General features: G+C 36.9%; 1 long non-coding RNA gene across 2 annotated transcripts in view; it reads left to right on the top strand.

Moving 5' to 3' along the window:
- The window catches only part of LOC127499161 (uncharacterized), a 40415-nt gene extending 20238 nt beyond the window's left edge, over positions 1-20177 (top strand). The window contains exons 2-3 of one of the 2 annotated variants that reach the window (XR_007926059.1): positions 13131-13465; positions 19416-20177. This is a non-coding gene — a long non-coding RNA (uncharacterized LOC127499161). Of the gene's footprint in view, positions 1-13130; positions 13600-19415 lie in introns of those variants that run through there. The other variant, XR_007926058.1, reaches the window with a different exon arrangement.
- The last annotated feature ends 6322 nt before the right edge of the window (positions 20178-26499 follow it).

The following is a 26499-nucleotide window of genomic DNA, read 5'->3' as shown; positions in this document are numbered from 1 at the left end:
GTCTCCATCACGGCACCTGTTGAACATTTTGTCCTCAAAGTTGATGTGTTCGGAAGCAGGAAAAATGGGCAAGCGTAAGGATTTGAGCGAGTTTGACGACTGGGTCAGAGCATCTCCAAAACTGCAGCTCTTGTGGGGTGTTCCCGGTCTGCAGTGGTCAGTATCTATCAAAAGTGGTTCAAGGAAGGAAAAGTGGTGAACCGGCAACAGGGTCACGGGTCAGCCAAGGCTCATTGATGCACGTGGGGAGCGAAGGCTGGTCCGTGTGGTCCAATCCAAGAGATGAGCTACTGTAGCTCAGATTGCTCAAGAAGTTAATGCTGGTTCTGATAGAAAGGTGTCAGAATACACAGTGCATCGCATATGGGGTTGCATAGCTGCAGACTAGTCAGGGTGCCCATGCTGACCCCTGTCCACCGCCGAAAGCGCCAACAATGGGCACGTGAGCATCAGAACTGGACCACGGAGCAATGGAAGAAGGTGGCCTGGTCTGATGAATCACGTGGATGGCCGGGTGTGTGTGCGTCACTTACCTGGGGAACTCATGGCACCAGGATGCACTATGGTAAGAAGGCAAGCCGGTGGAGGCAGTATGATGTTTTGGGCAATGTTCTGCTGGGAAATCTCGGGTCCTGCAATCCATGTGGATGTTACTTTGACACGTACCACCTACCTAAGCATTTTTTCAGACCATGTACACCCTTTCATGGAAACTGTATTCCCTGGTGGCTGTGAAATTCTACCAGATCTCAATCCAATCGAGCATCTTTGGGATGTGTTGAAAAAGTCAGATCCACGGAGGCCCTACCTTGCAACTTACAGGACTTTAAAGGATCTGCTGCTAACATTTTGGTGCCAGATACCACAGCACACCTTCAGGGGTCTAGTGCAGTCCATGCCTCGACGGGTCAGGGCTGTTTTTTGTCAGCAAAAGAGGGACCAACACAATATTAGGAAGGTGGTCATAATGTTATGCCTGATCGGTGAGTGTGTGTGTGTGTGTGTGTGTGTGTGTGTGTGTGTATATACATATATTCCTACAACAAAATATTCTGGGGGCCATGAAAGTTTTCTGAAAATTATAAAAAAGGCTGGCGCTGGCTGTGGTAGAAATCCTAACATTACTATTGTGACAAAAAGCCTGATTCTCTGCTGATGACCAAAAATATCTAGTCTGATAAAATAAAACATGGGCAAGAAACATACAAACCACATTTATGCCTATTATAATACAATGATTCTGTCAGAGCCATGTAGGCAGCATTCCAACACGTAGTGCAGTTGCACATTGTTCAAAACCTGGCTTGTATTTCCACGATCTAATACAAGCGAGGAATATGGTTAAGAGATATAGGTTCAAGATAGTTTATAAAAAAGATCTTGATTTTTCAGTGGCAAAATTAGTCACATGGCATTTGACTCAAAACAAACAAAAAAATGCTTTTGGAAATGAGTGCTCAACGGCAAAGATGGCAGGATGCAGGCTGTGCACTTGCAGGTTGTGCTTGTATCAACCGGGCAACTAACAGTTTTCTCCAAGTATTATAGACCTCCTTGTTGCTGACCAGTCTAAGAAAAGAGAGTAGAGAAGATGTGATTTAACCAGACACAAGAAGCTGCTGACTTTGTCTTTGATCCCACTGCAGTCTTTACTCCTCTGTGGGCTTGCTTGACTTCTTATTCTGAAGTCAATCTCAAATGAAAGCAAAAATCGCTGCCCCAATCTTGCCTGCTCCATCACCCTGTCCAACTAAATTGGCTGACTTTTTGGTTAAATGGAAAATCCAAGGCAAATATCCAAAATGATTTTCAATCCAGGAAATTGATTGTATTTTATGTGTGTCCAGAAAATCAGATTTAAAGATAATTATAATGATACTGTGATTTTAAGGAAGCAAAGTTAAAATTAAATTCAGTGAACTTCCTGCTAAATATTCTGTTATTAATAAAACCAGAATTTTGCCCAACCCTGCCTAATACACACCTCACTTTATGAATATAATGTATTTAATATATGAAACTACGGATACAGAGACTATACTACTAGACATACACAAACAATACACATATATAGAAAACGAAAGTAAAGTCAAGAAAACAGAGGTGATCAAAGGAATGGCAACTTACTAACAGTTAAAACCTTTGAGAGCCAGCAAGGAAACTCAGCTTACACATCGAGCTTAAAACGCTTTGGAAAGAATGGTTCTATACTTGCATAGGTTCAGGTGCTGTGGTCGTTTCGTGTTTCTGCAGGAGTTTCGGTGCGTGCGGCTGAAGCGATTGGTCCTTTTCCGAGAAGGTGTTCTTCGGCGGGATTTTCAAACAAGGGTTTAACTTAAGAGTAAGATAACCGGAAAGGAAAGAAAAAGAGTCCGTCTCCTAGGCGATGAAGAGTGAAGACTTAGGGCGACGGATGAAGAGGGTTTGACAAAGAAACTTGTTGCCAAAAGATGGTCGTCCCGAAGAGAGGGGGCGCGTGATGGAAGCGCGGTCGCCGAGACGTCCGGGAGAGACGTGTGTTAAATGGCGAGAGACAATCGAGAGACAATTGAGAGATGCGTGTCATTGTGTTTTAAGGACAACAGGCCAGAACGCCTCCTGGGATACATCAGCCAATGATGAGGGTGCGATTTTGGCGGGCAAACTCTTTCTTTGTCTCCATTTATGACCTAATTTGCATGGTTTGCGAAGTGTCCGATCTGAGTACATTTTCTTCAAAGTACCATTAAAAATAGAAGAATGCATTTTACAGTCATGTGACATACATTTTCAATTAGAGCATAACGAAAGCTTTACAATGAGACCAAACTTGTCAGATGGCAAAGACATAAAAGGTGAGATACAGTTTATACTTGAGTTTTATCGTTTAGAAGAAAACTAATACAACTACAGTCATAGCTAAGCTTATATACTAGGGATAAATACATGCACCTTTAAATACAGCGACGGGTACATATTGGCACAGTCATATTTGGAGGATAAATGTACATTCAATAGTTATACTGTGAATCTCCCCATGACATCTTGAACTAAATCAGAAATGATCTTCACCTCCTAATCTAATTGGAGTAGTTTTCCAATAAACCCACAACAGTGAGGAAACGGGGAAAAGAAATCCTGGAAAGAAATGAAAGAACATCATCTTTTGTTTCCCTGCCAATTGCATTTGTAGATTAGAAATAATGGTATATCACCTGCTGCAGTATTTCAGTTAACTTTCTTATGACAACCTCCATCTATCTTGACATTATCTCCCTCTCTGTGTGTGTGCTTATATATATTTCATCATTTCAGCATATATGTTGTTATCTTACTGATGCCTCTGGCAGGTCAGACAGCGTTGTGTGAATCTACAATGAACATTATGCAATTCATATTTACAGCAATATTTGCTAAATTTTCACTGGCTGTCATCAGGCTGTGTGACGTCGGTCTGTGCGACACTCCTTGTGTCATTTTCATTTACAATTACATTTCGGTATGAAAACATGATATGTTGGATAACCCCAACAAGCTTCAGTTCATCAGATCCTGTATGTGGTATTAGTACTGATATTTGAAAGAAAAAAAGGTTTATGACCTCATATGTCTTGTAATCAGTTTGTTTAGAGGAAAGCAAACTTCTGCTGCTCTCACAACATGATATAAGACAACAGAAAAATAGTATAATTTTCTTTGAGAAATGGCTCTGCTGGAACCTTAGGAAAATTACTGATTAGAATTTATTTGTGCCAGTTCATTGACAATTAATCATTGGAAAATGATTTGAACAGTCGCTTTGGAGCACATGGCTTTGTTTTACCATGGCAGCTTACAGCAAGAATGTCAAAGACTAAGACATTGAGATTTATAGTCCAAGCAGAATGCAAGCAAGCAGAGGGCAAACAAGGGTCTACACACCCAGAGACTGCATTAATGAAGAAAATATAAGAACCAAAAACAAGTAACTGGGCAAAGGTTATTAAAGGTGACTAAAGGTTACTGATACATATACTTTGTGACAGCACCAATCCCTCTTAATTTTCAAACCCTGCCCTCCAGACACCTGTCATAATCAGTTCTAATCAAGGAATTCTCATTAAAAATTATGCTTTACTTGGAAATATGTCACATTACAGGCATAAAATGAGATGCAAACAGTTTGATGTTGAGTTTAAAATCTTAACTATGTAGAAAATTTAGAAACCCTTGATTTTAGCAACACCGGTGGCCGTTAATTGAACTGCAGCCAGCAACTTACTGCTCATGCTTGCACTCGTGCTCACGTAACGTACAAGAGACTAAACATGATTCAATGCCCCGATATACTTAAAGCAAATTTCTTTCTCATTCTTCATTTAGAAGTAAAAAAGAAGTTTAAAATAACTTTGCAGCAATATACTTTTAATGAACATCCCGACACCGTCCACATTACTGCTGAGAGCAACGTTTAGATGAATATGTTAATACGTGCTGTCTGCTTTCCTCTCAATAACAAAATAAATACAACAAAAATGACAGCGGTGAGAAAACAACAGTTAAGAAAGCATCTGATCATAGTGATGTGGTTATGTTTGCACCAGCTCTGCAATTCACCAGCATCATGTCGACAGATGAGGTAGTTGAAATTACACTGTTATGATAGTTTGATTATAAAAGTATATTTTTGTGTGTGTGTGTGTGTGTGTGTGTGTGTGAATTAATCCCTTTTCTTTGCATGACACATTAACATTACAGTACAGAATGTCTCTTTCGGCATTAGCCTGAACATATAAGCATTTGTTTCATTTTCTAAATGTTAAATGTTACATTTTTTAAATTTTTGTTATTAAATGGAAGAGAGGCTCTTGGGAGAGTGTAACCATCACATCCTTTGGATTCCCCTGGTGAAACCGACATACATACATAAAAATCAGTCTGGGAAGGTCTCGTTTTTTTAAAGGGTTAGTTCACCAAAAATGAAAATTCTGTCATTAATTACTCACTCTCATGTCGTTCCACAACCCTAATGGTGCGTTCACAACAGACGCGACTTGCGCGAATAAATCGCGCTATTCGCACGTAGTTGGATGCTTGAGCAATTTGAGTTTACTCGCTTCATTTCGCGCGTGAAATTCACTTCACAACAGACACAAATTCGCGTCATGAGAGGGGCTTCTGCCAGGTGGCTCGTCTCGTTTCTGCACACTTCCTCTGAATAAACACATCAACTCGTCAGCTCAATTTGCCGGCTTTAGCTAACTTGTAGTCTCAATATATATATTTTATATATATATATATATATATATATACCTTCGTCCAAGCAAGATCCTTTTTATTTCTGTTTCTATGAAGATGTATCGTACAGCGATGATGATTTTTGTCCTCCATTGTTGTTTCGGTTTTCTGCCACCTCTCGCTACGTCGTAATCACGTCACTACTAGAGCAAGCTCCTGATTGGTTAACGCGGCGCAAATTTTCGCCAAAGTTCAGATATTTTAACTCGAGCGAATCACGCGTTACGCACGTCAAACGCCCGAAACGCTCTATTCATTCGCTCCGCCTCATTCACGCGTCGCGCCGCAGGATGTCTATTCACGTCTTTGCATTGACTTAACATGTAAATCACTCACACTTAACACTTCATTTGCGTCTGGTGTGAACGCACCATAAGACCTTCGTTCATCTTCAGAACACAAATTAAAATATTTTTCATAAAATCCGATGGCTCAGTGAGGCCTGCATCGCCAACAAGACAATTAACACTCACATTGCCCAGAAATCTACTAAAGACGTATTTAAAACAGTTCATGTGACTACAGTGTTTCAACCTTAATATTATAAAGTGCTGAGAATATTTTTTGTGCATCAAAAACAAACAAAATAACGACTTTATTCAACAATATCTAGTGATGGGCGTTCTCAAAACACTGCTTCATGAAGCTTCAAAGCTTCACAAATCTTTTGTTTCGAATCAGTGGTTCGGATCCTGTATCAAACTGCCAAAGTCACGTGAACCATTGAAATTTTGAAATACTTGTGACGTAATGAAGCCTCGTTTACTGAAATCACATGACTTTCACACTCCGAACCTCTGATTCGAAACAAAAGATTCGTAAAGCTTCGAAGCTTCATGAAGCAGTGTTTTGAAATCACTAGATAATGTTGAATAAAGTCGTTATTTTGTTTTTTAATCTTATAATTAATGACAGAATTTTCGTTTTTGGGTGAACTAACCCTTTAAGATTTGTTACAATCGGTTCACACATTGGCAATACAAAAAGCGATTAATACATGAAAAAATCTTGCATTAAACAAATTTTTGTTTACCACTTTTTTCACCTGTTTTTTATTTTTTATTATTATTCTCATTCTGAAAATCACTGTATGTCTGCTTTTATTGTTGGCCAAAGTAATGCTTTTTTTTTTCTTCTTTTTTATTTTATTTCTTTTTTTAATTATTTATTTAATCATTTTTATTTATTTTTATGTCATGACAGCATCTTCGGAAACCCATTGTGTGAGATTGTTATAATGTCTGAAGTAAAATCAATACTAAAGTATATGATATATGAGGAGCTCGCACAACTCCAGACAAGCCGAGAAATAATAGACAAGTTCATTTATCACAGTAGTGAGCTAATTGATTTTGTTGCGATTTAGAATGACAATCCCGTTTCCCAGGGGCCTAAATATTTGAACAATGTACTTCATTCAGCTCCTATTGTCACCTCTGCAGCTGAATATACAATACATGCAGACATGTAAGGCCATAGACCATACATTGCATGTATATTTAAATGAATCTTCATAGAAACAGTAAAAGTAATGCAATCAATCCCCAAGTGATGGCATTTATGATCATAAACTGTTAAAAATATATTATAAATGTCAGCTTGATTCTCTTTTTGCAAAATGATTTATCCCAGGAAAATTGCCATCTATTTGAAATGAATTACTTTGTTGATATTACCCTCTGAAACTGAGGGAGATGATCATGGTATAACAATTTAGATCTCTGCTGACATTTACTCTATTCAAAAGGGCTATGACAACATTTTTTATATATACAATTATATGTACATAATGGATTACCATATTCAACCAAACTTATTCAGTGAAGGAAAACACATTGAATCTCATTACACAACAAACAGAGATTCAATGTCATTCAGTGTTTTCATTCAACAGAAAATGGCTTGTGTTTAACCACTAGTTTTCATTGCTGCATATCTTTCAGACTTCCTTCATTTTATCTGGGTTTGAAGAAATCTTGCCAAGGGCATTCTCTACACCAGGAGATCTAGAATCAGAAAACAAGCACTGGCATCAAAAGACTCCTTTGAATTTTCATTTGATGACATTCTGCCAGTAAGGCTAGAGCAGTTTCCCTCCACTCATTACATACTTGCTTTATTGCTCATTAATACACTGTGCCGATAAGCAGACTAAATGCTGTGCCAAAAGCATAATTAATAAATGAGTATAATTCATGCGGGTGAGTGAGTTTAACCTTCATCCTGCAGAGCTGAAGTATGTGTAAAAACAGGATGAGGAATTAGAAATGTACTCTTCGTATGGTGACTAACTGCTACATGACTTTGTCAGGATCATCACTGCAGAAACAGGAAGCAGCAGAGTGACCCAACAGTATGGGTCAGTGCCGTGTCTCTTTTCTTTCACTCAGACACATGGGTGACCCACATTTCTGCTCTGTTATCTGTGAATGCTTCTCAGTGGTCCTGAGGCTGATACATGGCTTTTTTTTCTTTTTTTTTGGCGTTGCTGCTGAGCTTGAGCTGATAAAGATAGTTTGGCCATTTGACTTGCAAATGGGATTGAGAAAACTTTGCTCTGGTTTAGAAGCCGTGTGCATTGAGATTGGGAGGTTGTGACCTAATGGTTATAGAGTCTGACTTGTAACCCAAAGGTTGCAGGTTCAATTCTCAATACCGGCAGGAAATGACTGAGGTGCCCTTGAGCAAGGCACAAAACCCCCAATTGCTGCCCATTTAATGGGTTAAATGCGGAGGACAAATTCTGAGTATACCTTTCAAGTATACCTTACGTTATATAGACAAAATCTCTCCACAAAGATGGCAATATCCAAAATCCTTGTCCTTGTGGGGACAAGTTTTGGTTCCCATGAAGAAAATAGCTTATAAATCATACTAATGTGGTATGCAGGCACAGAGAGAGCACAGGCATGGATCAGCAATCTTAATTTATTAACTAAACTACTGTATAACTAAACATTAACTAAACATTTTTTGGTCCCCATGTGCAAACTAGCATATAAATCATACAGAGTGATCTTTTTTGAAAATCTACTATATATATATATATTAGTTTTAAACCTTTTTTTTTTTTTTTTTTTTTTGGCTGCTTGTACAATTTACTTAAAATATTTATACCAAAACCATAAAAGTGAAATATTTCTTCAATAATGCTGTTTGTTTTGACTTCATAATGGCTGTAAAGCTCAAAACATATTCACATGCAAATCTTATGATACTTCTAAAATGTTCCAAATACTTCATTAAGCTCCTGCTGTTCTCATGCTATGTTATTTTAGTTAATTAGCTAGCACTGTGTCATTTTAGTTAATTAGTGAGCACTATGTTATTTTGGTTAATTAGCACTTGTATTAGGACCCAGTGCATGTTTTGGATAAAGTAATGCATAAGCTGATGAACCAATAACAAATCACTAAAAGGGAATCATAAGGCATGATTTGTTACTGTAATTTAACACATTTGAGACATGTATTAATTGCTTTATCTGCATTCATTATGTAGACTAAAGTTTAGGATGATGATGTAAAGAGGCTCTATACACATTTTGTAGCTGTGATATTTTAACTTAAAACTGTGCTTCTTTTTCCTCCCACAATCCTATTTAACAAGGAACTATGTAGACTTTTATGTGCAAAAAAATGATCAGAAACCATTTCTGCCATACCTAAATACATAAATATTAATTAAGACCAAGCAATTTAAGTTTATTGATTTATCACCCACTTGGTGTCATGGGGTGGTTTGCAGTACACATGAACGAGATGTCAGAGTAACCAAACAAACAGTCTTTATTTATAATCCGTAACACTCAATGGAACTTATAGGAAAAGTGTAAGAGAAAAAGCAAAACCACTATTTCCATAAACAAGAAGCAACAAAGGACTGAACTGAATAGGGAGTATATATATTTCTATCACGACAGCTCTCGCAGTCTTTGGCATGGTAATAAGTATGAAAATATTGATATATTTGTCTTGACATAATAGATATGCTAAGCTGCTGCTGCTGTTGGTTATTGCTGCTGCTGCAAGTATGGGACTTGCTACTGCCAATACCTACACAACACGCTGCCGTGAACAAGTAAGACATGCTGCTGCTGTACAATATAGCGTACATGAATTACCCTTACTGTGCGTTCGCACCGCCGCCGGCAAGAGCGTCAAAATTCGCCTTGGCTGCCCTGCCAACAACGCTGTACTGTGCGTTCAAACCGCCATCGGCGGGAGGGTCAAAGTAAATGACAAGTTGTGGCAACCAATCGGAATCCTCTCAAGCGAGGACCTCTACTGAACCGCGTCATAGCTCATTACCATAAAGTTGATTTGACTTCAACTTTCCTCGATGTTCTCACCGTCCGAGACAAGCCGCTCCGCTCTCGCCGGAGCTTGCCGCCGGCTCACATTTAAAATGAATGACTTCCTGTCACTTTGACGCTCTCGCCGGCGGCGGTGTGAACGCACGGTTAGTAGATCTATACAGGTGGAGCTGGGGAAGGTGGAGTGTTTCTGAAAGCGTGCTGCACTGCTAAGACAAATGCTAACCGACTATTTGAAGGCTGAGTACGCAAGCTCATTGGCTACTGAAACAGCAGGAACCAGTCTGCTGTGCCCTCTAGAGAATGATGTGATTGCAAGCAGGTTAAGAGTTAAGAACCTATTAGCCTGCACCATCTAGAGTTTCATGACAGAACTTTGTATATAGCAAACAAAAAGAGACACAGGTGATAATAATAAGTAACCATAGAAACAAATGTGGACATAATCGGTAACCAAGGAAACCAAAACTAAACGGAGCAGGGAAACAGGAAATAAAGGAAACAAAACAGAATATCAAAATAAAAGTCCATAGGACAGAACATAAACCTGACACTTGGTGGGTTATATGGAGATTAATAGATATCACTGGAGATGATTTTTAAAACCGCAAAAATGTTTTTAATAATTTTTTTTTTTTTTTTTTTGCTGTTTTTTTTTCCCCCACACATAGAATGAAATTGTATATGCATGTTTTGCATGTGCATTTTTAAATAAGTTTTTTTTAATCTGAATGTGACTCTACATTCAGTCCTCAGCTTCATCAGCAAGTTTAGCTCAGGAACAAACTGACTGTGCTTTAGGAAAAAGGCTGTTGGTTGGCAATATAGCTGTCGATTGATCACTTACAATGAAACAAAGTACAACAACATAAAGTAATCAGTCTAAACAACCAGTTCAGACTCAGCAGAATCCTCAAACCGTGGGCAAATGTCTTCCCATCAGTAACTAATGCATTTGCCCATTTTCCACTGATACTGTAATAATTCACATTTTAAAATCCTTTGTCCTTTCTAATAAGGTCTTTACTTTTGTATGACTGAATTAAAAAATATTGACTTAACCCAACCTGTAATCATTGCATTATCAAAGCAAATCCCAATAGGATTCATAATGAGTTTTTTACTGGCGCAAAACCTTCCATATGTGGCCCTTTAATGGGCATGAAAATGGGTTCGAGTTAAGCTGAGCCAGGCTGTATTCCTGTGGCATGCAAACCTCCTTTTAAAGCTGAACAGCACTGAGAGGTCACATGTCAAGACTGAACAGAAAAACTAGCACTTACTCTAAACATGCAAATGTTTTAGAGCAGAGGCTGTCAACCTTAGACACACATGCAAAACATACAAGTGTTAGATTTATTTAACTGTTAAACTGTTTATAAATCCCTTGATATGCAAACTACCAGTAATCTTTTTTCCTTTCTCATAATCAGCCTGTTTTAATCAGTTATGAGCAGTATGTGAAGCTAAATGCTCCACCTGAACTATGGCTGTATTTTGCATGATTTATTCATGAAATGGTGCATGCTGGGAAATTGAGTCTAGCTTCCAGCACCAAGTGGGCTGAGTAGATGTGCACAGTGATTAAAAAGAAAAATTAAAATGGCAATTCATGTCAAAAAGGTTTCCGACCCCTGTTCTAGAGTGTGTAAACATGGTCAAAGGTCCTCTCTTGGAGTTTAATTGTTATGCATTTCCCACAAGTACTTTGCATTTATTGCTTTCAAAATTACAAGTGGAAAAAAGGGGGAAAATACAGACTGCCTGACTATTAATTTCAACCTGCATGGATGTAACTCTACAATAATCCAGTCTCAAGTGATTTTGTATGCATACAAAATGTACATTGCATTTTTTAAATAATTCTTCTAAAATTATTAACTTTTAGGTATTTCAGAACTTTCTGTTCTTTCATATAAGACGAGCTAACAGAAAGGTTGATGGCCTGTATCCTTTAAGAGTAGAAACAGAACACAATCTGTGCCAGAAGATCACTCCATGTTTACAACACCATCTGCACCACTAACCAGAGAGTCATTTAATGTTTCTTTAGAAAACAAAATGCTCAAGGCCTGAGCTTAACTGCCTGACAAAGATGCCATAGAGTCCATAGTAGTCCAACAAAGGCAGTGAAGTAGATTGAAAATGAAGTGCTAGCCTGGTAATCTGCTAATAATTAATTTTACAGTAACTGTAAAGCCTCTGTATGTTATAGGTACAGTACCGCGATCCCATTCTTCAGTGTTTTTCTTTCTTTTTTATCAAATTTTTGCTATATGCAAAATGTAAGTACTTGTAGATTAAATGGTATGAGTTTTTGAATGTGGTGAGCAAATGTGAAGTGGGATGTGCTCAAAGCTGAATGCTTTCTTTGTTGAGGCACAACTTAAAAATGAATAACAAATTCTACTGAATAATAGGAAAAAATGTTTGTTAGACTGATTAGGATATGAGGTAACACTTTACAATAAGGCTCATTAGTTAACATTAGTTAACTATATTAGTTAACATGAACTAATAATGAACTGCACTTATACAGCATTTATTAATCTTTGTTAATGGTGATTTCAACAATTACTAACACATTATTAAAATCTTGTTAACATTAGTTAATGCACTGTGAACTAACATGAACAAACAATGAACAACTGTATTTTCATTAACTAATGTTAACGAAGATTAGTAAATACAGTAGATAATGCATTAACTAACATGAACTAACCAATACATTTGTTAATGTTTAACTAATGAACCTTATTGTAAAGTGTTACTGGATATGAAGCAATATTTTAATGAACATATTTAAAATTACAAGCAAAGGTCTGCATAGCCAATATGACTAAACTCATTTACAAAAATGTGCAAAGTGTGATCTGAAGTTTAAATGCAACGGCTGTGTTGCTTTTTTTTTTTTTTTTTCTTCATTTTTTTTTTTTTTTTTTTTTTTCCCCAATTTTTTTTAAATGTCTGTTAATGTTTTAAATCTTCACAAGACATAAAATGACGTTTCTGTGTCTTAAGCAGGCCACAAGCAGTGTTTTGTAACAATATTTTTTAAGTGAATGAATCATGAAAGTAAATGTTAGATCTGATTTGTTGTCATTTACCAAAGGCTTAAAATCAATCTTTTAGCTCAACCAGTAGAGCATGAAGCTAGTAATTCCGAGGTCATGGGTCTGATTTCCAGGAAATGCGTGAACTAATGAAATGTATAACTTGAAGTCAATCTAAGTAGCAGGGGATAAAAGCATCTGCCAAAGCATTAATGTAAAATGCACTTTCTGGAGTATTAGTATAGACACACTTTGTATTCTTAATAAATTAATAAATGTGTGCGCTTTGCTTATGTTTTGCATGTTTGATGTTAATTGCATTATATAAGTTGCATTTATTTATATTCTAGAAAATGATACTCTAGAGATGCAGAAAATTTAATCTGGAGATGCTTAAAATTCTGATTGAGTGCTGGTACCAAGGTCACACAAACCAAGACCTTGGCTTTTCTAAGCTGAATCAATTTCATCAAAACATCTACTACTTTTATTTTCATGTTACATAGCTACGTTTTATGCTGTAGTGGACAACAGATAGAGATGGAGCTGATGGAGGCGAAGACCCAGGTGGAGCCGAAGAGTTGATGAGACGGAGCGACACTGATGGAGACAGTGTGCCAGAGGAGCAGGTGGGACTGAGGACCAAGGCGCAGCCAGAGGGAAGGCGGAGCCTGATAGAGCGAATGGGTGGAGGGGAGGGGACGAAGCGCAGCCGAAGGCCAGGAAGTCTGTGGTGCAGGCAAAACGATGTCGAACCAAGGCAGAGCCGGAGGGACGATGGAGCCAGGTGGAGTCGTAAGGACAATGGTCCCAGGTGGAGTTGAGGGAGGGAGGAGCCAAGGTAGAGCCGACTGGTCGATGTATAATGCAATGCATTATAATTGAGAGATGTACAAATAACTGTTCCTATATGTATCTTATTTGATACGCACATTTTAAAACAAATAAAAAATGATGTATAGCTAATCATGTAAACCTAAGTTTCTTCACTCCAGTAAGTGTTCATCTTTAAGTATTACTAAAAATATAGAAATTAATTTTGTTTAATGTATAAAAATCTGCAAACATTTCACAGCAAAAAGACGTGCACCATGTGAAATTTTAGAAATATACTAAAAGTCCTTTTGCTTGCTAAAAACGGTAAATATTGATATCAGATGACATAAGGCATAAAGTAGATTGTGTACAACAGATTTTGCAGCAGACTTTTGATCATGTTGATAATTTAGAGGCTTAAGAAATTTGCGTATCAAATATGGTACAGTAGGCTATAGGGTTAAACTAGGCTGTTTTAAATTCAAAAAGATTGCACTCTTCAGCTTTAAATATATTATGTTCTGCAGAACAAACTTAATGAACAGTATGCAACAAAAGAATTCTAATTTGCAGCACACTATATATTTGACCACAAATTGCCACATGCCCAGATGGCCACATTTTTTTCAAGAGTTGCAGCAAGCATTTGAATATGGCTCTGTCAATGAGCAGGTGTCTCCATATTTTTAGCCATATAATTAATTTATTCTTCAGCATGATGGTAAACAGCACAGTGTAAAAACTTTATTCTATATGTGATTTATTCCACATTTTCCTTTCATAGAGGAGGCATTCGTTTGATATTTCCTATCATCTGTCTGTTTTCTTCTGATGTACGGTGGTCAACCAGTCACACATCATGCTTCAGCTGAGGCTGGTGCTAAAGCTCCACATGAGTGATGTCTGCTGTTTTCATCCTCTTCCCTGCCTTAAGCGACTTGGAAGAAACCTTTAAATGAGGCCTGCTTTCAAGACGTCCCAGGGTGCACACCACTAATATCAGCATTTTCTAACAGCCTGACAGCCGTTTCGCTCAATACATTGCTCAGGCTGGGAGTCCTGCTTCGGAGCAGAGCACCTGTCTGGATGTCTGGCACTCTGTGCCCTGAGCTAACCACCTGGCATACGAGTATTTACTTTGGGGCAATTCAGAAGTGCTCAAGGCCTGATCTTTCCTTCAGCTTCATCTCGGGAGAAATCGCTGGCAAGGATGAATAGGAATCCAGGTGCTGTAAAATAATTAACAACAAAGGTGCTAACAACAATAGCAGCACTTATGTGCTCTTCAAGGCTTCTCCAATAAATGCTAATCATCTATCACCTAGTTTCTCAGGCTAGCCTTGAAGAAAGCAATATCAAATAAATCAAAAAGATCATAAGCTGTAACGGAGTAGAAGTTATCGGAGAAGCGGTTATTATAGCCAATAGACACGCACTGAAATTATGGGCCACATGATAATTTGATATCATGAATAAATCAAATAATCATCAGCACACAGTAATTCAACTTTTCTGATCCTTTGAACAGGGCTGGAAATCTCATGAGCAATAGCTTAGATAAGACTTCAGAGAGTCATGCATTTCTTCAGAGGAGCTGGTGCATGACATGGTAAAACCTCTCATTTGAACCAAAATCCTTATTAAACACAATTTGAGATTTATTAATTTCCATTTATTAAGGAAATAACTATTTATTAAGGTTTTTTTTTAAGGTGAATGATTTCCTTTGCACTCAGATGGCTGCATATTAACTATTATTTATGGTTTCACTTTATTTTGATGGTCCCTTTAACACATTCTGTTTGACTATAAGTAACGTTGCACCTACATGTCTACTAACTCTCATTAGAGTGTTAGTAGAGTATTAGTAGACTGGTACGGTTAGGGTTAGAATAATTTGGCATGTACTTATAGTCAGTAGAATGTCTGTTGGGGGACCATCACAATAAAGGGGCTGTTTACACGACACCGTTTTCAACTAAAAATGGAAAACATTTTATGCATTTTGGCCATTCATTTACCTGATCTTAGATTAAAATCTTAATCTTAGGTAGAATATTTGGTAACACTTTAGTATAGGGAACACATATAAACTATTAACTACGACTTTTCCCTCAATAAACTCCTAATTTACTGCTTATTAATAGTTAGTAAGGTAATTGTTAAGTTTAGGTATTGGGTAGGATTAAGAATGTAGAATAAGGTCATGCAGAATAAGTCATTAATATGTGCTTAATAAGTACTAATAAATAGCCAATATTCTATTACTATATGCATGCTAATAAGCAACTAGTTAAAAGACCCTAAAATAAAGTGTTACCGAATATTTGTAGTCTCAGTCATCAGTTTAGAAACCGGCGCCTTAACCCCTGTGATGTGTGGCAGCAGCAGCGCGAGATCTCGGGAGAATGACCAAGCAGACACAGAGCAAGTGTGGTACAAAGCATTCTCAGATTTATTCAGGAAGAAGGGTCATATTTATAGACATAGGTCAAACAACAATATCCAGGATGGCTTGAGCATCCAATTATATGACTTAAGAATCAAACCTTAACATGTATGGCATTTCAAGAAGTATAATAACAAGTAAGAAATGTATGTGCGTAAATGTGTGCGTGTGTCTTCAATTTCTGGTTGCGAGTGAGAGTGTCAGTGTGTCCAAGGACTACTACTTGTTTTGTCTAGGTAGGTACATGATGTGCACAATGGAAAAACACAAGAAAAAAAGCCCAAGACACAAAGAAATTATTTAACACATGACAACAGCGTTTTGGTGGCCTGAAAACGTAAACTTTTGAAAACGAGTTTCAAAGTGCAAGTTTTTGAAAATGATCTACGTGTAAACAACAAAAACGAGAATCTGTGAAAACGATGACGTCATGCACATGCATATTACATGTTCAGTCTATAGTGTTTCATCGCCATCTAATGGCCTGCCAGCAGAATACAGCGTTTTTAGTCGTTTTCATGGATTCTAGGGCTGGGACTATACATCGATTCTCGATCAATACAATGATTCTGGATCGATCCTGATATTTCTCTCTTGAATCGATTCTGAGCTTAGTTTTAACAGCAGATGGCGCTCTAGGCTAGTTTTTAACTGCACGCTCAAATGCTGACGAAGAAGACTGCTGGACAGCGCTCGTGCGTTCGGCTGAGTCATGTGAGTGGTTAAATACAGTACCGTCGCAAGGGCTTTGCCAAGTGTGCGACTGTACAGGGCCTCGCGCCTAAGTAAGGTGACAGCTTACTTGATGATGTAAAGCCAATAGTTAAAGATGTTTTTGTCCTTCGAAATACTATAATACTATAAAAGTCATAGGTAAAAGTGGGAATATGTGTATCGTGACTGTATTATTCTGCTTGTTAAAAAGTGTATTATACTTACAATATTGCTCTGTGCGTGTGACCGTGATTCACGCGCATACATGTCAGTCAGCGCAGCATCGCACGTCAAGTTCGAGATCATGTGAGCGGAGTGGAGCGCGAGCGGAGCGGCTAATATTGAGCTGAGAGCGCCTTTCTGAAGATTCCGCTCCACTCGCTCAGGGCCGCTCGCTCAACCCAGAATTCCCTGAACATCAAAGTTAACAACGCAGAAGGAGACCTAGGCCCAATTGAAAGGGGGTGTGGAGAAACTCAGTTTCTGTTTTAGGCCCATTGCTTTTTAGCTTGTTTATAAATGATTTGCTATGTTGTTGCCCAGATGTTGAATGTCAGCTTTATTGCTGACGATATAGTAATTTATACATCTGCTAAGTCAACTGCCAAGGTTGCTGCAATTTTAAATGAACAAATGGAAAGGATATCTATATGGCTCCAGGAAAATCATCTCACTTTAAATGTTGAGAAAACAGTTTTTATGTGCTTTTCAAATAGAAAGCAAAAAGTAAAAGTAAAAATTAGGGTTCATAATGAAGAAATAGAAGAGTTAGATGAGTTTAATTTCTTAGGTGTTGTTTTAGACTCACAACTTAAATTTGATAAACATATAAAAAAATAAAAATTAAAAAAAAAACTTTTCAAAATGGTAAGGATTAATCTCAGTTGTTTTAAACTTATTAGACAGAATATCACAGTGGAGGCAGCTCAGCTTTTTATGCATGCAATGATCTTGTCCCGTATTTCATACTGTATTACAGCTTGGACTCAAACAAGTGATCATTTAATCAAAAAACTTGAGATGTTGTATAATCGGGCTCTAAAAATAATGGCTAAAAAGCCAAACCGATAGCATCATTGTCATATTTTTTAAAAAAATGGAATATGCTTAGTTTTATACATTTAAAAAAATTGTCATATATAAAATTAATTTTTAAATGTTTGCTCAATAAGGCACCATCTGTTCCATGTAAACTGATAAAAAGACAAGATGTCACAGGTAGAATCACTAGGAGTACAGGGGGTGGAAATTGTAGGATTGATTTTCACAGAACCACACAAGGGCAAAGAGCCTTTTCTGTAAATGGCTCCCAACTCTGGAACGTTGCCAAATGAGTTTAAAATAGTACATGTTTATAAGTCTTTTATATTGATGGTAAAGCGCTGTACACATATTTAAATTGAATTTTGTTATAGTTATTCATGTTACAGGGTTGGAAGTATCCCTAATATAGGTATAGGTTATTTTGATGATGTGTTAGACTTATTTTATGATTAGCAGATTAAAAAAAAAAAAAAAAAAAAAGCCTTTCTAGGGACCAGAGATGCAAATTAGCCTATGCTATACTCTCGATGTACAATACATATTTTCCAGTGTTGACTGGAATCATGTTTCTTTGTACTGTCCCTATTTAAATGAACTCATAAATAAAATAAATAAAATATATTAAGCAGACAGTCTACTAATACTCTAATGAGAGTTAGTTGACATGTAGATGCAATGTTACTAATAGACAACAGAATGTTCAAAAGGGACCATCAAAATAGTGTTACCTCATTTTCCTTTGAAACTGCTCTCAACTAAAACAAATCATGGATTTATAATTAGAGTACAATGGGTCTAAACATCCATTTTATGTACTATCATTGCAAAGGTATCATTGTAAAAGTATATTACTACCATTGAAAAATGATCATTGAAAAACTTTTAATTCAAATACACTAATAATGAGCTGCATGTAAAGGTATTAAAATAGTTTTAATGAGTCATAATAAGTAAAGTCATAATGTGTAATAATTAGCCATTAGTAATGAACTATATGGATAACTGACCTTGATGAAATGTAGGCAATAAGGTTGTGGTAATAAAAGCTTTCCCCCTGTCTAGCCTATTCCTGCCCCATGATAGCCCATTTCCAGGTGCAAGGTTTGGAAAGAAGCCAACGCATCTATTCTCAGCTCTCTAACGACTGGCAGCGCAGCACGCAATAGCATTTCTCTGCCAGGAACATGTGCTCCAGTGATGTGCTGTTTGGCAGCCAGAGCACATCCCTTATCGGCTGTGAAATTTCTACTATTGCATCTCTGAGCATATTTGCCCAGCATTAATTCTTTTAAGTATTGTGTAGTAATTAATTGTATTTTTACACGTGGCATTAGACTATTAGGGAAATCATCTAATTTAAAATTATCTGTTTAATTAATATGTTCATAATGCAATATAATGCATGAAATTAAAAGGATAGTAAACCCAAAATTGAAAATTCTCATGTTGTTCCAAATGATAGTTGAATAGTGTCTATGTCTTTGATGAACAGGTGGCACTAATCATCAAACCTGACACCAGTTTTGAATGTGAACACAAATGTGATTTTTACCATCAGTGAATAACAGAAATCAAACCGACTATATTTATGATGATTTTAATGTGTTTTTGGTTTCAGCATAGACCAAGGTTTGGAATGATAAGGGGGGTATGGAAAAAATTCTTATTTTTTGTGTAAACAATTCTTTTATATGAATCTGGGTATGGGGTTGATGAAGGTGTTTTCCATTATAATGTAGAAAATGTTTATACCATTTTCTCTTCAAAGGTCAGCAAAGCCCCTGCCGTAGATGTGCAGAGAAGTTCATTTGTTATTGAAGCCATCCAATTACCTTGATGACTGTGCCAGGAACCAGGCAGTGAGAAAGCCAGAGGTGCCAATAGTCATAGCAGTATGTGATGAATACTGCAGGGGCACCAACTGGGTTGGTGCGTTCTTGCACCACCTCGGCATGACCCAGAGTTCCCAACTCTTAATCGAGTAGGTGATAAGTTTTCTCTCATTTTCCCATTGAGGGCCAGCTGGGACAGAGTCAATTAAACCTACTGTGGTGTGGGAGTTACAGACTCCACAAGCCCATGATTATCTCCCACAACTCCAAAAGGATCATCACATTTACAGATAAGGAAGAAGGAGATCTGTCTGCACTCTTTATTTGGAAATGGTATAAGATTAAGTCACATTTTCATATGTAGCTACACTGAATAATCCAGCTTCATTGCCATATGCAGGTAGATGCCATCTGCAAATCTGGTCATTTCTGATATCATAAAACAAAATATCATATCATTAAGGTCTTATCTTATAACTTCACCAATGAGCTGTAGCATAGTCATGTTGTTGTAGGACACTGTGGTAATCATGGAAAAATATGCAGCCGCAGGAACAAAAATCTCTTCTAATGGAAGCACAGATTTAATTAAAAAGAACATGACTCATGAAAACAAACTTTTACATTGTCAAAGTGTATAGAATTAAACAAGCAACTGAATGGCAACATTTTTATAACAATTAAAGAGGTCATTATTATCATTTTGTTTTCTTCCCTAAGGTCCACTTATAATGATTAAAGCTTTTGTGCCAAAAACAGTCAAAACTTTTCATGACCATTTCCACCCACTCTCTGACCCTTAGAATTAAAGCATTAAAAAGACCATTCTTTTAAACTGCTGTCTGCTGTACCAGAAGTAAAAAGCTAAACATAGGCTACAAACGAACTACACCACGGTCGCACGACTTCAACGACATCAGGGGCTTTCGCACCAAATAGTTTAGGAACTCAGTTATAGGAACTAGCCACTAGGATAGTTCCCCGGAAACTACTTTCTCCCCCGGGCCATATTCATGGTTGCATTCGCACCGGGAATAGTAACTCTGAAGCTGCCGACAGCGGCATCTTCAAGCGTGGCATTTACAAACGCTAAAAACTGGTGGATGGAGGATGCCGTGATTGGAGCTGTGATTGTTGTGTGTCGTGGGTTTCGTGATAACGGAGATGGAATGTAAACGCATAATTTACGCAACCGAAAGAGCAAAAAGTGGGGCTAAGAGACAAAATCTCCTATGACAACTTTTAGTATTACATATCATCGAGGCGGAGAAAAGAACACAACCCTGCAGACAACAGGTAAATGCTGTTATTGCTGTTTTCCATTTTTGTGAAGTAAAGATGTTGACATTGCTTTTTAAAAATACCATGTGTCTGTGTTTGACATGCGTTTGACCAATCAACATATACTTGCATCACTGATAGTTCCTATAGTGCTTGTTTAGACCCTACTCTGAAGTAGGAGCTAATTTAGTTCCCCCCAAAGGAGTTCCTGCAGTGCGAACACGGCAAAATCCGGGTACTTCAGCCAATAGTTCTAGAAACTATGAAAAGGTTCCTACGGTGCGAAAGCCCCTATCATCACTAAGCTCAGACAGCTCTTTCAGCCTTTATTTAGAAGCATTTTCCTGAAAGTTTGAGTTAGAATAGTTATCAAAAGCACGATTATAAACATAAGAAGGCTGTAAAAGCGGACTGGAAAGAAGATGAGTTTACCTGTTCGGCTGACAACCTCTGTAGACTCATTTAGCCACTTGTTATCAACCGCCTAGTTATAAGAGAAAGAGTCTGGGGAAAAAAAGTCTGATTACTGATGTATTTTATGTCATAGACTAAAATATATTTCAAATCTTGGGTTTTTAGTTAATTTTCTTTAACAAAAAAAAAAAAAAAAAAAACACAAAAAAAAGCAACTTTAGGACAATGGAACCAGAAGTGCTAAAATGCTAACTAATTTTCAAGGTTTAGGCCTGCAGTAAAACAATCTCTGCAGCACTCTCTAATGCAAATATGGCATAAGTTTTAGACAGTAAATCCATTGTATCAGTTCCTTAAGTTTATAATGTAAATGCATAGTTAAGAACACCTAATATAAAGTGGGATTTTAAAATGACACAAGGTGATAAGATTCAGTTATTACTAGTACTCCATTGGTGTAGGGATTTGAAACATGAAAATGAGAATCATGATTCCTACTGAGTTTTTCGGCCTAGATCACCGATAAGGTCTCACACCTTTTCCAGCCAATCCTGACAATCCCATTTTAATAGGCTTTATCCTCCTGTCTTCGTTTCCTTTACGTCAGTGGCAACATTATTCACTGTCTCTATATGCTTCTCCTTGACTCTGCCACTTGGAAAACAGCTCCTGTGTATCTGCGGCTCTGGATGTTCTGAAGAATTGACCTTTCCTTTTGAGGAAGACTGCCACTGGCCGCACTCCTCTGGAGAAGGCCCATCAGGAATGAAAGGCTCTTGGAAATCACATTTGAAAAGGTCAGGGCACACCCAGAATGAACTGGACCTGCTAGTCTGACAAACAACATGCTATTTTTTTTATACCTCTGTCTAGTCTGACAGGGAAAAAAAAAGCGGCAAGCGCTGCTTGTAAAAATACTTCAATGCACAGAGTCTCTGCATCTTTTTCCTTTAGCTTATCAAGGCTTGCATGCTTTAGCTTGCACGGTGACGTATTTAAAGCCTCATCCTGGGATAGTTTGGACGATATTTCTGACTATTTTCATCAGTTAAGGCTCTTTGAATCTAGCATTCTGCCAGCTTTAAATCAGACACAGAGATAAAGTAGTGTGTAAGATTACATTTATTTTAATGAATAAATTATAGCATTTATTTGAATTAAAGCTGCAGTCTGTAAGTTTTGCCTCTTTGTCGCCATCTCTGTTTGAAACCTGCAATTGCAGTTATTTGCGGAATTATCATCTTTACGTGGGTTGTGCTCCTCAGCGTGAATCTAAATGTTTTGAGGAGAATGTGTGGCTGTCAGTCACCGGTGGATATGTACTTCGGAATCACAGACTGTAGTGTTGGAAGTATGACCAAAATAAGAATTTTCACCTGAAAGTGTCATCTAAACAAGTACTGTAAGTAACAAATCTGCCACTTTTGTTCTGACCAACTGAAGGAAAAAAGCATTACAATAAATTGCGCTGATTAAATGGTGGTGGTGGTGATTAAATCTAATGATCGCTGAGCTCATATCACATCGAACTGTGCTAATTATTATTATTATTATTGTTATACTTTGTTCTCAAACTGTTAATGTTAACAACATCAGCATTGTATGACTGTGTTTTTAATGTGTATTAACGTTACCTGTAGATTTCAATTTCTGTACAGTCTAATCTACAGTACGTATAACATTAATTTGTCATACCATACAATCCACCATCGAAATGATACGTTTAATTATTCCACCTTTAAAAACAGCAGTGTTAAAAACAGTGCATTAATATAGAACGGTGATTAAACTGACTTAGAACTATCTGCACATTTAAAAGGTTTTATTCCACAGCTTCCTGACACACCAATCAGAATCAAGTATTCAGACGTACCATGGTATAAAAAATGTTTATATATTCAGATATAGATCTTGATTGAAATGTAATATTGCATTGCATTTCTGAAACTAAACTAGCTACAGCTTGGAAATCTGAATAGACCTAATGTTTGATTGTGTATCTAAGTGTATTTTTTTTTTTTTTGGAGGTTCAGGGTCATTCCAAAAGTTCAAATCAAAGATCTCTTTACACGTGCATAAATATTATTCAAAATGGACCACACGGATACAGGATATAACTAGAAAACCACCCTCTCATATTGACAATTCTCTCACACAATACCTCCTTAATTAGAAGAGGCTTAAAATTAACAGAGCTATTATTAATTGATGTTCTTTGATAAATCTTTCTTGATACCTAATTCAGTTGCAGACTCTCTTTTGGTGGTACACCAAAAGAAATATAACATGTCTACAATAAGACACATTCATCATGAATTTGTAAGACTATAAATAGTGTATGACCAAAAGATAACCTTCAATGTCTATAGATGTTATTGGTTTTGTTTATTCACTTATTTCCAGCCATAGACTCTATATTATGGACCTAAACCATGATGATGATGTTACTGTGTTTGTTTTTAAGCTGAGCTTTAAGTTAGAACATTGTGTGTCTGTGTTTTTTCAAAAAAATATTCTGCAAACATGGGTGAAGCAGTCATTCATTGAATTTTGTTTTTAAAGATGGTAACACTTTAGTATAGGGAACACATATAAACTATTAACTATGACTTTTCCCTCAATAAACTCCTAATTTATTGCTTATTAATAGTTAGTAAGGTAGTTGTTAAATTTAGGTATTGGGTAGGATTAAGAATGTAGAATAAGGTCATGCAGAATAAGGCATTAATAAGTGCTTAATAAGTACTAATAAATAGCCAATATTCTAGTAATATGCATGCTAATAAGCAACTAGTTAAAAGACCCTAAAATAAAGTGTTACCATATGTTTCTACCTTATTTTCCCCCTGTTCATTATTATTTTGTAATGTGTTCATTTTGTCATCTTGTCATATTTCAATGTATATTTTTAAGTTTCAGTATATTATTTCTAGAACATGTTGTAAACACAATGTTATTATCAGGTTCACTGTACAGTGCTAAAGTATAAGTGATCAATGCTTATTTCCCATAATGCTATTTGTAAGGTATTTGATACTTTTTACAGAACCTAATATTTGGTGTTTTGAGCAAGCATTGTATTGCTGTCTTTCAATAATACAATCAAATATTCTTTTGGGAGGAACTTCAAACTGGAGAACAATCTTATGCTTGAAAGTACATTCTGCACAGAGACCGAAATCTGTTTACCCTTTTCCTCACTTCTCTTATAGATTTAATGAAGATGTGAACTTGTGAAATGAACTTGTGAAACTTCTGCAGTGTAAGTGAGACCATGACTGACACATAAAGTAAAAAAAAAAAAAAAACTCTTATTTTGATGTTTATTTAATTCCATTGTCCCTGGTTTACACTTCTCTTTTATAATTTGGTTCAGAAGAGTATCTTTGAGATGGAGTTGAGTGTAACACTCAGTAACCTCAGTTGAAGACAGCAAGCCAAAACTGTTTAGCCTTTTCCACATCCCTCTTATATAGGCCTGTTATGAACATGTGAACTGAAACAGCCCCAGGTTATGGCATGTATTGTAAACCACAAAGCCCTGGTGGAGCAGGACGTTGATCTTGACACAGTGCTAGCACCACTTCAGTGACAAATTTTTAGGTGCCTCATTATGTGCCTTGAGTGGACAAAAACACATGTACTCACTCTCTGTTCCATTACGGGAGTCAATACAAGGCTCTGCAGTCAGGTTGTATAATCACAATTTCATGTAAACAGGCTTTGCAGTCATTTAAACACTATTTGCAAATGACAACTGTTTTCTACCTTGACTTTCAACCTTACTTGACATCTGAAAAACGTATGTATATTTTAGAGGGATCATATGATGCTTTTAATTGTTTTCCGTTTCATTTATTCTAGGGATTTATTCTATGTAACAGAGAACACTGATCCAGACCTGCCTCAATGCCTTGAACAAAGTCCAGATATTACTTCCTTAAATTGATTTTTGTATTGTTCTTGGGCAGTACAACCCAAAATTTTGTTTGTGCATTTTATAAAGGACAACTTGCTGAACCTGGAACACAACGCCTGCTATATACAAAGACTACTTACCTAAAGGCGAGTAGGGTGCTCTGGACGGTTACTAGGGTGTTGCTATGTGGTTGCTAGGGTACTCAGGGTGGTTGCTAGGGTGTTGCTATGTGAAGCCAACATAATGATGATAACTAAGGGGGGCTATGACTGGAACAGGGGTCTCCATAATTAAAACATTGGTTATGGCTCTATACTCATACCCCATGTGACACATACATGGCTGTTCAAATGGCTCAGTTTCCCAAGAGACCATTGGGTGTTGGAATTAAACTAATGCTGAGAGTTTCCCTAGTGGAATTTAATTGTTGGTTCTGATATGCTTTCCGAACACGTGTGTGCAAGATTGTTGTTCTAGCTCAAACAAAGCAGAACAAGGGGAGTAATGAGACAAATGGCAAAGAAGAGAGAAAAATCTAAATGAGGTTTGAGACCTGAACAAAGGTAATGTTTGCTTTATATTCTTATAGAAAACTCCTATAGATTTCTACTCTTATAGATTTTTTTCTTTCTTGTTTTAAAGAGATTTGATTGTTTGTGGAGGCTCTGTTTGGTGTGCTCTTCGTAAGGTTATTACCATTTACTTATTTCATCTACTGTACCATAAGTCACATGACAGCATAAGGCCAAGTAATATTAATAACTTTTGACAAGACCATGACAAGGTATTAAACAGGTGTATAAAAACAGGGATTTCCCTAGATAGAAACACAGAAATAAATGACAGAAATAAAAACTGACTTAGCCATATATTTTAATGTCAAAAGAACACCATTACAATGATATTTTTGTCTTTCTAATGCATATAATTAAAATAAAAAATATATAGGTCATTGTCAATTTGTATAATAAATCAAATTAGCTAAAAATGTGTGGCTATTTGTTAGTATTTTTAATACACATCATAATTGGTATAATGCTTTTACAGGAAAGTGGCAAAAGCTTTCATAAATTTTATTCATACAGACTCTTTTGTTTATATTATGTGCATAGTACAGACTGTAGACTGCAAAATGTTCCTTTAATTTCCAACAAATCTCTGCAAGGGAAGAAATTTCATGCAGATGGCCAGTTTAATTGTTGGAAACAAGATGTGAATCCATTTGCATAGCTGGTCTATTTACACAGAGCAATGCAAACCCTCTCTCATCGAAAATATAAAACCAGATCTGCACCACAAAGCATGGGATGAATATCCTGGTGGTCATTTTGCCTGAGTGACAGATGGACAATAGCTATTGTGTCACTGAAGGCTGAAAGACTCGTTGCACTTTGAAGATTTAAAGG

This window comes from Ctenopharyngodon idella, chromosome 17, assembly GCF_019924925.1.
Source record: "Ctenopharyngodon idella isolate HZGC_01 chromosome 17, HZGC01, whole genome shotgun sequence".
NCBI lineage: Eukaryota > Metazoa > Chordata > Actinopteri > Cypriniformes > Xenocyprididae > Ctenopharyngodon > Ctenopharyngodon idella.
The sequence above is the reverse complement of the archived record's forward strand: the minus strand, read 5'-3'. Positions and strand labels throughout refer to the sequence as shown.